Here is a 12,677-nt window from a genome sequence, read left to right on the forward strand (position 1 = left end):
CAATCAAGTATGGTGCTAAAAAAAAAAGTGTGTTCTATGTTTAGTTGCTGATCTATTGCATTAAACTGTGTAACCAACAAGGGTAATGAATAATACAGTACTGTCTGTGACCGACAGTATCTATACTGGTTTAGAAAAAAATAAATAATAATTTGACTCGTGACAGATTACAGTGTAAAGGTCTTCTTTTTGAACTAAAGATAAACTTCAAAATAACCAAACCATTGTTTTGTGCTCATGGCATTGGTAGTTTCAACGTTTTGTAAACATTGTTTAAATGCTTCCTAAATATCAGTTTTAGCTATGTTACTACTTGGCACTGTAGCACATAAAAACATTATAGGTTGTTTGGGCCTAGAGCACAATACTAATTTAACTGTCTATAGGATACATTAACCAAACGGTGAACATAAATGTGTTTATGTACAAATGTATCTGTAAGTTGTTGAATTTTGTCATAAATGTATTTTCTAACTAAAAAGACTGATAAATGACTGAAATTGTTAAAATATTTATATTTGTATATCTTATGTAAAATAGAGGCTAGCTTCAGAAAGTGCAACAGTAGTCATCAGTCAAAACTGAACTGGATTAATATGAGGTAAAAAGTCATTACAGGCACTGTGTGAGAAAAGTAAAAATATTTTATAATACAGTAGTATACAGTAATATACTTGAGTCTAAGAAACATACCCAAAGCCCCCCCCCCCCCCCCCCCCCATTTTAGGAAGAGAGAAAATTGCTTTATTTTACTCTGTGCTCGAATTGCTCTCCCCACAGATGATACAGGTATACTGTTGCTGGTGTATCTGGTCTCTTCCCACATCTCATTCCTGATGTGGCACATGAACAGTATAGATCTGTAAAAACAATAACAGAAAACAGAAAAACTTCAAGTATAACTTAACTCTTTCATCTGGGAAATAGGAACTGTGGAAGTAGCTGCCAGATTTAATGGAAACAAATATGAACATTATAAAGAGACAGGAAAATGATGCCCATTTCAGACAAAAAACAGGCTATTCATAGAGGTTACTACTGTTTTTAAAACATTCAGGACTAATATTTACTGCCCTAATCTCGAAAATGATATAGTTTTGGTATATATCTTTTACAAGTTAGATATTTAACATGCAAATTGCATTTTACTGTCACAATAAGTTGTCATATAAATCAATCCCTGACTTTGCTTTTTTATATTCTATATTGACTCATTTTATCTACCTTTATCTACCTTTATGATCTTTGGAAAAAAAAAAAACATTGACTGAGACAGTCACTTCTGTTACCTCTAAGCCTGGAATGTGTCAGGATCAAAAAAAAATAAAAATACCTTCAGGGCATGTTTTAGCAATTAATGCAATAGTATACAGTATACAGGGTGAGACAACTACTGCTTTATATGGAATAATTTGCTGTGTACCTTGTAACACACATGTTAGTTCAATGAAGTGCAACCAGCTTAAATGGATACAGGACAAAGGGAAGCAGACATTTCTTCACACAAGGAGTGGTGTAGGTATAGACTAGGTTACCTAGTCATGTTGTTAATGCCAAATCACATGGGTCATTTAAGACCCAACCCTGACAAAGTTTTGAGATCAATCAGCTAATAGGAACCGGACGAGCATAGATGGGCTAAATGTTCTTATGAGAAAAACACACATTGAAGTTAAATAACTGAGAAAGTAATTAATTTTCTCTTTAGATATTCTTAAGGGTGTTTCTCTCTTTTCAGTTGAAGAGTAAAAGGCTTTGTGGATTCTCCCCTTTGCGTATACAATAAAGGGAGCTACTGTATAATACTGTATAATGCCACTGTCAGTACTATACAATAAGTATGTGTGATCTAGAATAAGAGCAATTTAAATGACTGCCAGGTCTGGCATACAGTTTATGGAAAGCCTGCAACAGATTTTCTTACAAAACTGTTACGTGGGTGAAATACAAAGACACATTAAATGTTCCATTTGTGTGGTGCTTGTCTTTAAGCTGTGTATTTAAATATTTGGAATTTTGTTTCCACAAGAATTTTGGAACCAAGCCTAAAAATAAGAGAGGAAATTGAGTGTCAGTAGCAGGTCCATGGTATGTTGATCAGTCTATCTTTGTAACAGCTAGAAGGCAATCAATCACCTTCAGTTGGTGCTTACTCCGAGTGACTGAAGCATTTGACTTGTCAAGAGCCATAGTACTAAAAGATCCTATAATAAGTTCAGATAATCACACATTTTGCTCCTCAGAAGAATTTGTTGAAGGTTATTTTTACCTAACCTTAGCTTTGAACTTTTAATATTACTTATGATTCTATGATTAATGAGTTGTACAATAAATAAATAAACACTGTCAATGGGGTGCAGGTCCACCAGGAAGCTGGGATGCTACTGATTCACAGCAAGCTGTTTGAACAAATCTGGATGGATATTGGACCATTCATTTATAGCAGTCACTGATATCAGTGTGATATACCACTTGAAATGTCTTGGTATTAAATGGCCTGAGTGACATAATATATACTTAGCTTGCATGGCAATGATATCACAGCACTGATTCAGATAGTTTTAATTTTATCCACAATAAATTATAAATATATAGATACAGTATATAATAGGGTGCTGAATACTTTGCCTGTCATGTTGCTGTAGTCTTTTTCAGAATGTCCTATAGAGTTATTCATTAACACTTTTTGGTAAGTGTTCTGATGTCCAACCCTCTATATAGGATTGGGGTGTGACTAATATATTATATGACTATCACTGGTAACACCAATTAGATTGCAGTTAGTATGACTGCAAGGTGAGCAAACATGAGGTTGTCAAATATAATCTTTTGCTGTTTGGAGTGCTTACGTGGGACATCTAGAACATGCCCAAACTTGTCCTAATGAGAACAAGGAAAAATAATTGACTTTTCCAGTAGCATTTACACACATAACAACACTGAAGATTAGTTGAAAAAAATAAACCTTTGCCTAGCAATAGCCATAAAACTTGAGCATGCAATAACATACAGTTTACTATAGGTATATTTTATAATACATTCATCTTTTTGAACTTGAGCATTTTTGTGAACATGATAAAGCAATAAGTAATATAAGGCAAAGCCAAGACACAAAAATTGCAATAACATTACAAATGATTTTTTAAAATAAAATAACATTTTTAAAAAATGTGATTGTTCCATGTTGAGTGAAATTTGAGTGATCCCGCTCAAGAAAAGTTTGTAAATGACTTCACTGTATAAACAGCATGTATCCAGCAAAGAAAGCATAATGGAGCAGTGAAAATGGTACTAATAGCTAATACAGGGTAGGATAATAATTTGTGGGTAAGCCAATGTGTTTTTATGCAGGCTTGTGAAAGTAATGTCATACATTTCAGAGTAATATCCTTCAAAGTACCAATGTCCAAATCAGTACATTTTATCTGCTCTTAAAAATGCAAAACATGTTTTTTGCATTGCATGTAAAAAAAAACAACAAAAAAAAAAACGAACCTCCTCTGTTGCTATGAAAAAAAAAAAAAGTTTGGTGACATGAAAGATTAAAGCATGATTTCCTTTAAGATATTAATATACAATGTGGTATAGGTGAGACTGTGTACTGGCACTGCACTGGAAGCAGGGTTTGAGGAAAGCCTGTATTCCTTTTTCACAGCTGTTAGGCTAACCACCAGGCCATAGCGGGCCAGCTGTATTGAAGTCTGAACTTGTGTCTGTCCAGCAACCTTAGCTGTCTACACCTCACCATTTTATAAGAAAGGTGATTTAAAGTGTGGACATCTGACTTATTGTAACATGTCACTTTCTGGCTTCCCCAAATCACACAACTGTGTATTATTATTATTATTTTATTATTTATTTCTTGGCAGACGCCCTTATCCAGGGCGACTTACAATTGTTACAAGTTATCACGTTATTTTTTACATACAATTACCCATTTATACAGTTGGGTTTTTACTGAAGCAATCTAGGTAAAGTACCTTGCTCAAGGGTACAGCAGCAGTGTCCCCCACCTGGGATTGAACCTACGACCCTCCGGTCAAGAGTCCAGAGCCCTAACCACTATTTCACACTGCTGCCCATCATCCAAATGTGTTAAATGTGATAATTTAGAATAAAAAGGTAATAAATTAATGATCCAATATATTTCATATCAGATTTTCTTTAGTAATTGGTAGTTTACAACAAAAAAACAAATACTACCATTAAAAAAAACATGCTGAACTAACACTACAAACTGAATTCCTATTCCATTCTTAAAGACCATTAAAAAAAAGGTGCTTTTAATTAAATAATGATACATGATTATAACCAGGGATCCTAGTTTTCTCTACAATAAAAAAAACAACATTTTCCGATAAAAAAAAAACAAATCTGCGTTATTCCTTAATTAAAATAAAAGGCTAAAATGGAGTAAGCCTAGAAAATCTGTGTTTTTTCTCATTATTCCGCAGCAAACAGATTCCTAGGATCCCTGATTATAACTAAAACAATAATAATAACCTCCCTTAGCCTGCCTGAAACTAAAATATGAGCAGAAGAGAGGCAAAGTTAAAAATTCAGTTAGAATACTTTCCTAGTTAACAATGAAATAGGACTGTGCGTTTGCTACAATAATATAGCATTGTTGCTCAGCATGGACAGGAAACAGATGTCAATTTAGAAGCTCTTTAATGGCAATTCCAAACAATCCTTAGAAGGACAGAAAAGCCAGAGACACACAAGGGAATACATGGACGGGGAGTGACGCTCACACACTCCGCTGCCACTTAGGGTGGCAGCGACAATTTAACCGCAGACACACGGGACAGGTACAGTGGGACAGGGCAAGTCAAAAAAACAGACATTAAAAAACTTTAATAAAATAAAATACATAAAGTGCAAATGAGCCTTTTCTGTATGGCCTGGAGCCTCACCCAGTATACCTTCTCTGTCAGGCGCTCCAAGATGCAGCAGGGCCTTTCCCAGGCGCTCTTCAGCTTTGGGCTGAGACCTCTCTTCTGGCATGGGCAGTATACCCAAACCAGTTCCCCCACTTGGAGAGCAGTCAGGTACTCTGGGCCCTGGGGCCCCCTCAGCTCGGGTTGGGGTGGTTTCCCAAACAGCAGTTCCACTCTTGCACCGCTGTCTGGTACACCATGAGGACCAGAGGCAGGTGCACGACGTGGCTGAAGGTTAGGATCACCAACTGGGCGTCCTGTTAAAACTCTACCAGGCTGTCGTTTTGGGGGTGAAGTTCCTCCCTTGGTCGCTGTGCAGTTGCTTGGGGGCCCCGACATGGCAGAACATCCCCTACAGCAGGGCGTCAGCGCAGGTGGTAGCACTCTGGTCGGGAACCGTGTACGCCTTGGGCCACTTCGTGAAGTAGTCCATAACCACGAGGACGAAGCTGTTGTCCCGGTCGGTCTGGGGAAAAGGGCCCAGGCTGTCGACCCCCACCCGTTTCAAGGGAGCCCCCACCTGGTATTGTTGCAAGGTGGAGTGGCCGCGGTCCAGGGGTCCTTTCTTGGCGGTGCAGGGGTTGCACCAGCGGCAATGGTCCTCCACATCGGCCCGGCAGCGGCCCTGTAGAAACGCTCCCGGAGGCGAGCCAGTGTTTTGGAGACGCCGAAGTGTCCAATGCCTGGGCCCCCATGTACAGCCTGTAGCACTTCAGGGGGAGGTTCCGTGGGATCACCAGCTGCCAGCGGTGGTGATCCTTGGCCGGGTCTCGCCAGGGGTGGTAGAGGACTCCTTCCTTAGTCTCCAGAGCGTCCCATTGGCCATAGAGTGCTTTGACTGAGAGCGAGAGCCGGGCGAGGTCTTCCTTGCGGGGCCACAGTTCTGTCAACTTCAACCGGAGGACTGGGCCCACCTCCGGGTCATCGCGCTGCTGTTGGCTAAGGGTTGAAGGGGCGAGGGATGCTGCCAGGTTGCTGCTGAGGTCGATGGTGGCCCTCACCTCGGACTCTCATAGTCGCTCCTTTTGTTCCAGGCGGGAGCAATACTGGCACTGGGTCTTTGCGCAGGGGCGACGGGAGAGGGCATCAGCGTTGGCGTGGTGGTGGTCGGCTCAGTGGTGGATGCCGAAGTCGAACCCTTGCAGGGACTTTATCCTCTGGCTCTTTAAAGGACAGGAGCCACTGGAGCAAAGCATGGTCAGTCCGTATTTGGAACCCCTGCCCGTACAGGTAGGGGCGGAAGTGCTTGATTCCTTTCACCACAGCCAGCAGCTCTTGTTGAGTTACGCAGTAGTTGCGTTCTGCCTTCCCCAGCATCTTGCTGAAGTAGGCCAGCACCTGTTCACTTTCCAGCGTTTCCTGCGCAAGCACTGCCCCGATTCCCACGTTGCTGGCGTCGGTGTCCAAGATGAACTCTTTCTTCGAGTCACAGAAAGCGAGAACCGAGACTGGGTCAGCGCCTCCCGGAGCTGGTCGAAAGCCTCCTGGCAGTCAGGGTCCCATTGGAAATGGCACCCTTTCTCTGTGAGACAATACAGGGGTCTGGCCACTCATGCAAAGTCCCACACGAACTGCCGGTAGTAAGACGTCAGTCTGAGGAAGCTGCGCACCTGAGCTACCGAGGTGGGCACCGGCCACTCCCACACTGTCTTCACCTTCACCTTGATTCCATCGGTCCAAACAATGTGCCCCAGGAAGGTGGTCTCTCGCCGCAGCAGGTGACACTTGCCCAGATGAAGTTTGAGCTGGGCTTGCCGTACCATGGACAAGACAGTCCAAAGGTTACTCATGGCTTGTTGGAAGGTGGGAGCATGCAACATGAGGTCGTCTAGGTATACCACACAGGCGGTCCGGGACCCTCTCCATCAGGCGCTCGAAATTGCACAGTCCAAATGGCATGACGGTGAAGGCTGTCTTCAGGCGAACTACAGGGTCCAGTTCAACTTGCCAATACCCGCACCGAAGGTATAAAGAGCTGAACCACGAGGACCCGGCGATGCAGTCCAGGGCCTCGTCTATCCGGAGGAGCGGGTAGGAGTCCTTGCGGGTGGCTGCGTTGAGGCGACGGTAGTCACCAGCAGAGCAGGGGCGGCCCTCTTAGCCGACGGGGTCGCTCTCAGATGGGGGCTGTAGTGCCAGTGTCGATGGTGAGTTGGACTTGTCTGGTGTGGCCGCAGTCCTGTGGGCTGGTGGAGATGTCTCAGAACTCTAGAAGCCCCCGGAGTTGTTGCTACTAGTTGGCCGTGAGGCTGGTGCAGTTGCGTTGCCACAGTTATACTATCGCCCCCTCAAAGGCTGGTGGTCTGGCGACGGTGCTGGGGGGGTGAGAGGTCACTGGCTGCTTCTGTGATGGTGCGGCGGGCAGTGATGGTGCACCTGGAACTTTAACTCTTACCCGTGGGGCAGGTCACGCAGAGCTTGCTCGGCGGGCCCATCCAGGATTGCCGCCAGGTTGACCGCCTTCTCCGTGGCTGTCCACCTGTTCACCTGGGTGACTACTTGGAACTCGGTCACATAGGTCTCCCAGTTGGAGGTCCCATTAAACTTCCCGGCCGGCATTTACGGTCACTGGGCCGACCTGGAGCGAATGGAGCATCTGCGTCCAGTTGCTGCTGAGGCTCGGAGAAGAGCTCAGGCTGGAGTGTCTACTGCCGCTGGGCCGGAGCCTCAAAGAAGGCTCACGCCATCTGCAGCTGGAGCTTGGGGGAGAGCTCAGGCAGGGGCGTTGACTACCGTTGAGCTGGGGTCTTGAAAAATGCTTCCGCCATCTGCCGCTAGAGCTCGGGGGAGAGCTCAGGCTGGGGCGCTGCTTGCACATCCGGCGTAATTAGCGCGCTCAGGCTGCTCGGTGGAAGCCCGCTGTCTGCCCTGGGGGAGTGCGGCAGCTGTGGGTTCCTGCCAAAAATATAAAAAAAAGGTTTTGGCAAACTGCAATAATGAAAAAGTGTGTCTTCCAAATAGTGTAAAACTATTTGGAAGTTACGTTAAACCAGGTAATCTTAATTAAATCTCAGGATATAGGACTCCAAAGGGCAATTTATACACTTTTTATGAAAATAAAATTGTAAAATTGTCAACAATTAACTCAGGAGGTTAATTTAAGGACTCAAAGGAGTTCTTTAATACCTTGTTACTAGGTTTGAAATAGTATAATTTTCCTCATAAAAAATGACAGTTTGACTAATTACCCACAATTCAGAGAGAAAACCAAAACTTGTATAAATGTACACAGCTCACATTTCAGTTTAGAAATCTATTATTCCTGTTATAAGTACAGTGCCTTGCGAAAGTATTCGGCCCCCTTGAACTTTGCGACCTTTTGCCACATTTCAGGCTTCAAACATAAAGATATGAAACTGTAATTTTTTGTGAAGAATCAACAACAAGTGGGACACAATCATGAAGTGGAACTAAATTTATTGGATATTTCAAACTTTTTTAACAAATAAAAAACTGAAAAATTGGGCGTGCAAAATTATTCAGCCCCTTTACTTTCAGTGCAGCAAACTCTCTCCAGAAGTTCAGTGAGGATCTCTGAATGATCCAATGTTGACCTAAATGACTAATGATGATAAATAGAATCCACCTGTGTGTAATCAAGTCTCTGTATAAATGCACCTGCACTGTGATAGTCTCAGAGGTCCGTTTAAAGCGCAGAGAGCATCATGAAGAACAAGGAACACACCAGGCAGGTCCGAGATACTGTTGTGGAGAAGTTTAAAGCCGGATTTGGATACAAAAAGATTTCCCAAGCTTTAAACATCCCAAGGAGCACTGTGCAAGCGATAATATTGAAATGGAAGGAGTATCAGACCACTGCAAATCTACCAAGACTTGGCCGTCCCTCTAAACTTTGAGCTCATACAAGGAGAAGATTGATCAGAGATGCAGCCAAGAGGCCCATGATCACTCTGGATGAACTGCAGAGATCTACAGCTGAGGTGGGAGACTCTGTCCATTGGACAACAATCAGTCGTATACTGCACAAATCTGGCCTTTATGGAAGAGTGGCAAGAAGAAAGCCATTTCTTAAAGATATCCATAAAAAGTGTCGTTTACAGTTTGCCACAAGCCACCTGGGAGACACACCAAACATGTGGAAGAAGGTGCTCTGGTCAGATGAAACCAAAATCGAACTTTTTGGCAACAATGCAAAACGTTATGTTTGGCGTAAAAGCAACACAGCTCATCACCCTGAACACACCATCCCCACTGTCAAACATGGTGGTGGCAGCATCATGGTTTGGGCCTGCTTTTCTTCAGCAGGGACAGGGAAGATGGTTAAAATTGATGGGAAGATGGATGGAGCCAAATACAGGACCATTCTGGAAGAAAACCTGATGGAGTCTGCAAAAGACCTGAGACTGGGACGGAGATTTGTCTTCCAACAAGACAGTGATCCAAAACATAAAGCAAAATCTACAATGGAATAGTTCACAAATAAACATATCCAGGTGTTAGAATGGCCAAGTCAAAGTCCAGACCTGAATCCAATCGAGAATCTGTGGAAAGAACTGAAAACTGCTGTTCACAAATGCTCTCCATCCAACCTCACTGAGCTCGAGCTGTTTTGCAAGGAGGAATGGGCAAAAATTTCAGTCTCTCGATGTGCAAAACTGATAGAGACATACCCCAAGCGACTTACAGCTGTAATCGCAGCAAAAGGTGGCGCTACAAAGTATTAACTTAAGGGGGCTGAATAATTTTGCACGCCCAATTTTTCAGTTTTTTATTTGTTAAAAAAGTTTGAAATATCCAATACATTTTGTTCCACTTCATGATTGTGTCCCACTTGTTGTTGATTCTTCACAAAAAATTACAGTTTCATATCTTTATGTTTGAAGCCTGAAATGTGATAAAAGGTCGCAAAGTTCAAGGGGGCCGAATACTTTCGCAAGGCACTGTATTTAATTTAACATTTTTTAGACTACACTATTTCCGCCCCCACTTTTGCATTAATAATTTGTATTTGACCCAGTAAAAATGATACACTGGATCACTCTCATCTTTTCTTACCTCTTCAACTTCAATTGGTTGAGCGCTATTCTCCTTCAAAGTCTGCCAAATTGATTTTTTGAGGTTTATTTTCCATACTTCTAAAAACTGGTTCATGCTGTCTTAGTTATCTTAACTAATGTATTCTTGTTGTTTGGGTTCACTTTGTCAGTTCCAGTTATCACCCCTGTGTTTCCTGGAACATTACCATAGTGTAACCATTAACCTGAACCCTCAACTACACTGCCCCCAGTGGGTCCATGGAATACATCACTAGTAAGAAACACTACATACATTCTGAACAAATGTGGTATGTATTACATGCACATGAGTGTTGGGGGGGGGGGGGGGGGGGGGGTTAATGATAATACTCTGGTGTACCAGATGTTAGACATGATTCTGATACCTATACTGAGATGCAAAGTGAATCTAAGATTATGTTTCCTTTATTCCGTGTGTATTTTCAGTCTTCAGTGAATTTCCTTTCACGCTGAAGAGGCTTAGAACAGCATCTACTATCTGTGTGCTAAATTCAGATTGGGTAACTTAAACAGCTGCTGTATTAAACATAACCTTAAAGATATACACTAAAAAGACACATGTTTTTGTCTATGCTTTGGTAGGCCACTTGTAAGATACTGTAAACATCCTTATTGTATGATTTATTGAGAAACTTTTATATTGTATGGAATTAGTTCACAAAAAGAAAGAATCATGGTCCCACTAGTATGTTCAATGTTACAGTGTTTACAACATATTCTTCCACGTATCACAATACTTACTGACTAAATATTTGTCTGAAGGAATATATAGTATGTTTAATGTGGAAAGTTGAGAACTCACTCTGTGAAGTTATGTTATGCAGTTTGTCATTTCCCAGTCAGAATGCTCCATGCATGTTTCAAAATCCATCCTTGTAGTCACTCCAGGCCCTGTGTGAGAAGATGATTGTTCTAGTGCCCTACCTAAAGTGCACGGGTAACATGTGAGACACCACAATAAACTGAAAATAACTGTATTAGTGAATGATATGAGACAATCATTAGAGTATGGCTAGACAGTAGTTTAACTTAGCAGCATCTACAATATAACTGCAATCATATCTCATAGTTAAAGCTACACTCTCAGTTTAGTGTACTTAAATTCAGGTTAAGCTGGATTTGTTTTTAATAACACTAAGTTACCTTGGATAAAGGCGTCTGCTAAATAAACAAATAATATAAGGCTACAGATATAAGATACTATATGCTTTGTGATGCAACCTTTAAAAGTTTTCATTGCCATCGGTTCTTCTCTGGATTACTGTCCACCCCCCTCCTTCAGTCATGTCACAGTAAAGTTGGAATTCAGAGGGGATTTCAGGGGCTGAATTTTGTAAATTCCATGCCTTCTATTCCCATCATTGTAGATCGGTGCACAATCTGAACCAGGATTGATAAATCCATCAAAACAAAATGTGTGTTTTTAAAAGAAGTAAAGGGTTTGTTGTTGTTATGTTCTTTATAGAATATGAGCTTTAATAGACAAGATAAAACGGTTAATATAGTGATACTATCATATCATAACAAGGCCGTAGCCAGCTGTAAGGCACGGGCCTCAGTTAATACCAATATTTATTACGGCTCTCTTACAAGTTGCTTTGCTGCAGCATAAAATACATTTCATCCCTTGTTGTGTGCATACATGAATTCCCAAGTCCTGCTGATATCTATAGCCTCTGTTCTCTTCAAAATCTTTTTGTCTGACTACAGCGACACCGTACGGCTCAGTTCAAACCACCATAGCTGCGATAGTTAAACGTGTTGAATGGCTTCGAAATGACCAAGGCTTATTAGCAATGGGCAAGTACCTCGGTCATTTTTCATGGCTGGCTACAGCCTTGCATAATGTAGTAAAGCCCTGGCAAAAAAAAAACAAAACAGAAAAACAAAAAAACATTGTGAAAGCATGACAAAACACAGCAATGAAGAACAATGCATGTAAAAGCAATGTAAAAGATATGATAACATACAGTAAACAGTAATTATGTGTTTTTAATTGTTGTTTACTTTAAAGACTTGTAAAGTATGTTTATCTGTATAGAGTGGTTCTAAAAATAACAAGGTGAGGTAATGTATTTGTTACACCAGTTTTTTTCAAAGCATTACCCTTTGTGAGTATCATGTTCTTCTCTGAAGAACAGCGATGACACAGCATCTTTCAAGGTGAATGATGATGAGCCTTCCTTTCCACTGATAACACCTGTTTGCCACAATAGCTTTTTGTTCACTGAGAGATACTGATTAGTTATTTCATCTTATACAGAGTAACATGATCAAAATGCTAGGCCTGATTCCAAGTATATCTATCACACTAACAAAAGAAAGTCTACCATTTTGTAATTTAACCACTACAGTATCAATGCTAAGATGAACCGGTAAAGTTTTTGTGTATGTATAATGTGCCTGGTTGATTGCTTCAAGCCTCACTAAGATAAGCAGTTGACCCTGATCTTAGTAATAATAATAATAATGAGATTTTCCAACCTGCATACCATGTTCTAGTAACCAGATCAATGTTCTCATCACCTCGTCCGTGCAGTGAGATTGTATTTCCATTGTGGAGCTCATGAATTAGCTATTGCTGCACCATGACACGGTTTTCAAGTTTCCTCACCTGGGACTTCAACCTTTGTCTCTCTTTCAGACAGCTACCAGGTGCCTAGAAATAGATATTCCAGAGAAACAGTACCAATAAGAGCCA

The sequence above is a fragment of the Acipenser ruthenus genome, chromosome 2, assembly GCF_902713425.1.
Source record: "Acipenser ruthenus chromosome 2, fAciRut3.2 maternal haplotype, whole genome shotgun sequence".
In the NCBI taxonomy this organism is placed as follows: Eukaryota; Metazoa; Chordata; class Actinopteri; order Acipenseriformes; family Acipenseridae; genus Acipenser; species Acipenser ruthenus.